This window comes from Aplysia californica, unplaced genomic scaffold (genome assembly GCF_000002075.1).
Source record: "Aplysia californica isolate F4 #8 unplaced genomic scaffold, AplCal3.0 scaffold00204, whole genome shotgun sequence".
Taxonomy (NCBI): Eukaryota; Metazoa; Mollusca; class Gastropoda; order Aplysiida; family Aplysiidae; genus Aplysia; species Aplysia californica.
The window spans coordinates 577482-581067 of record NW_004797474.1 but is presented as its reverse complement, the minus strand read 5'-3'; the positions used below and the strand labels follow the sequence as shown (position 1 = coordinate 581067).

The 3586-nt window shown below is 41.4% G+C and overlaps 1 protein-coding gene across 2 annotated transcripts in view; it reads right to left on the bottom strand.

The window, feature by feature from the left end:
• The window catches only part of LOC101848820, a 48351-nt gene that overhangs the window by 32557 nt on the left and 12208 nt on the right, over positions 1 to 3586 (bottom strand). Inside the window, exon 1 of one of the 2 annotated variants that reach the window (XM_005099169.3) lies at positions 193 to 826. The exons of the other annotated variant lie outside the window; for it this stretch is intronic. The gene's annotated coding sequence lies outside the window, so the exon portion shown is untranslated. Of the gene's footprint in view, positions 1 to 192; positions 827 to 3586 lie in introns of those variants that run through there. 2 annotated transcript variants of the gene reach the window in all.

Here is a 3586-nt window from a genome sequence, read left to right as displayed (position 1 = left end):
ATATATATAAGTATGTATATCTATGTCTGCACACGCCCTCACGCACGCAACGCACAAGCGCACACACATGCACACAAGCACACACACACACTCACTCACTCACACACACACACACACACACACACACACTTGCAGATACACTTACCCACGATTTGAAAATTTTGAACGTATAATCTTCAAAAAGTAACTCACCAAAACTCGAATAGAAAGCACAAGTCCTCGTCGCTCACCAGCATAAACTATGAAGAAAAGAGCTGACAAAAATGCTGAATCACGTTGTCCATTACTGCCCACTTCCTTCTTCTCTTTACTCACGCATATACTGACAGCAGCTATTACCCACGTCTCAACTGACAAGCGAGCTTTAAGGGGGAAAAAACGCTAACTGGTTGACTTGTTCCCATTAACCCATTCCCTTCGAATTTCACGGAAGGATTTGAAACTTGAAATCGTTCGTTCTGGTTCCTGTGCCTGTTCAACGCATTATGTCTTTGTTGTGTACTGTTGCTTGTATTGTTATGAAGGCAAATGTACTCCATAGTCGGAAGTCTGAAGCAGTCACGAAGCGTCCTCGCAATAAAATAAACACTGTTTCCCTATCATAACTTGGGATCATCCTCGCATCCATAGACTTAGCCTAAACTTTACTAATCGCTAAAGAGCCGCATGCAAAACACTCTGTAGTGTTTTATCGCCACCTAATACTCTCCTGTCCCCTTCCCAACCACTCCCATGAGCAGTCACAAGCACCAATTATAACTATATTAGCTTACTATCAGACTAGTTCAGTCAAGCGAAAAGAGGTAAAACGGGCTTTTCAGAATAAGTTCATGGTTGTTAAAAAACACTTTTTTAAATTTGGGGAGGGGGGGGGGGCTTTTACAGTTGTACAGAACTACAACCACGTCTTAGCACGATTGTAACATCGACTTCTGCTCAACAAAGGCTAGATCAAGATATCCAAATTCAAAATAAAATTGATAATTTTGTATTGACAATCTCTGCTTCTTGGCCTTTTATTTGTGTAGTCACATTTTTATTTAGATTTACTGTTTTAAAAATCACGAGACAGTTATGCGTACCGCAAGTTTAAAAGTTAAAACCATGTGTTCAAAAGTTAGACTAAGCATCAAATGAGACATTTTCTGGATTATTTTGGCGGGTGTATGAATTCGGGATTTGTTTTCCAGTGTTGTCGGTTTGGCTCTGTGTGGAGCCAATTCTCTGAAATTTGGCTCTTTTGAACTTTGTCTAGGCCGGATAATTTCATTGGGACCATTGGCTCTTGTTTCGTTTCAACTGTACAATAAAAAAGGTAAGTGTATGGGGGTTGTCACCTCTAACAACATTATTCGGTTATCTAAGAAGTGGAACCTCTGTCTGTGAAAGGACCGAACCAAAAGGGTCGAGAGCCTTGAAAATTCCAAACAATGACCTGGGTTCAAGAACGGCCAGTCTGGGATTAGAATCAGGGCCAAGCGCTTCGTAATTCAGCATGATACATGATACTAACTGAGCCATGAGAGTGCCCGATTGGCAAGGGGGTGAAACAGACAGAAAGAACAGATGCGGTAAAAGTGCAGGCTAGAGATGCATTTGTGTTATCACTGATATGACAAACTTTAACCCAAGAGGAAATCTTAATTGTAATAAGTGTAGACGTTTTAAGACCCATCGAGATCATTTAGGATTCTAGCTTTGACCTTGCCTGCCAAGACCAGAACGGGCTAAGAGCGACACGACGACCCAGCAGACAGATGGAGAAACTCGAGCCAAGAGAAGCATCTTTATCAAAGAGAACAGTCGTAATCAGTCGATGTAGCTTGAACTTTACGAGGTGTGAAATCAATGCAAAGCCCAAAAGTAAAAGTGAGTATTTGGCTCAATTTGGCTGCAACATTGTTAGTTGTCTGGCGCTGTTGCCAGTTTGGCAGATTTAGTGGCAAAGATCAGAAATTTGGCACGTTCTACCGTTGTTTGGCAGGACCAAAGTCTCCTGGAAATTTGGCAGGTCTTTGGCAGTTTTCTTTACTTTTAATTTGGCTGGAAGCCTGAAAGTGATCTGGAAACCCTGTTGTCTGACAAGTGATCTCCCACACTAAAATCATACCTGACAATTCTATTGTTTTCGTCCTCTCAACTCGGTGATGCCGTCTAAAATTAAAAGGTTGTTTATTATGTTCCTGTTCAATGAAATCCTTTCGCTTGCGGACTCATTTCTGTCTGATTCTGTGTCTCACTTTGATTAGTAACCTCATGGCAAAGTTCATACCCTGTCTGTGACACAATGTACTGGTAGGACGCTTAGTCTAAATGACTTTCAGTATGTCTAGCGGTGCATTAACTAACGACAACAAAAGTACATGCCGTTGATGCAACGCACAATCGCAGGAAACGTGTTCTTATGTGTTCTTATGCTACATGGAAAGCAAAAAAGATATCAGCAGCACTTCGGCTATCAAGTCAGCTCACTCTAAGCCACGAGCAAGCCAAATCCTTACATAACAATTACATCAATGGAAAATTCGGGTGACATTTATATGACACTAGATTTCAAAATATGCATTAACCAGTTTTATGAGTCGTGCGCGCAATATTATTGCTAGTTCATATGGGTTTGGTTCTATAAAGTGTCTCTGCTGCAGAAACCGCTCTTGACTCAGGTTGGGTTTTTTCTTTCACAGCTGTTGAAACAGATGCAGAAAAGGACAGCGCTATGTCTCAGTAGCACTCTTGTTATCGCATTGCCTGCCGTGATCAATGTGTGCTGTCTCAGATATAACGGAATATGTGAAAGTGAGTGGGTATCAGCGCCCGTTTGTTGTTTTTTTTGTGTGGGTTTTTTTGTCTTTTTTATATTTCAATTGAATTAATTGATTATTCCAAAAAGCTTGGGGTCCTTTTTCTATTTTGCTTTTTTGGCCTGTTTTTGGTGGAAGAAAAAAAAAGGGGGGGGGGTCACTTATGTCAATAAAGTTCGTCTACTCTGAAATGGTTTTAATATGCTGTAAAATGTGATCTATCAACCCACAAAAAGTCGTCGCCTCCTTATCTACCGTGAGTGCAACTGTAACCTCTTTACAAGCGAACTCACCGCGTTGCTTAGGGTAACACCGAAAGTCTTTACACATAATGTAGGCCTACTGGCCACATAACTTAGGGTAACATTGAACCTCTTTACACTCGTACTGACCACATAACTTAGGGTAACATTGAAACTCTTACACACATACTGACCGCATAGTCTAGAAGAACACGAAACCCTCTTTACACACATACTGACCGCATAGTCTAGAAGAACACGAAACCCTCTTTACATACATACTGACCGCATAGCCAAGAAGAACACGAAACCCTCTTTACACACATACTGACCGCATAGCCAAGAAGAACACGAAACCCTCTTTACACACATACTGACCGCATAGCCAAGAAGAACACGAAACCCTCTTTACACACGTAGGCTACTGACAGCATAGCCTAGTATAACACGGAACATACCATATCAGTCAGAGACTATGCTGACATTTCCACAATCTCCAGTGACATTAGAAAATGGGACGGGAATGAACGATGCCTCTCCCCC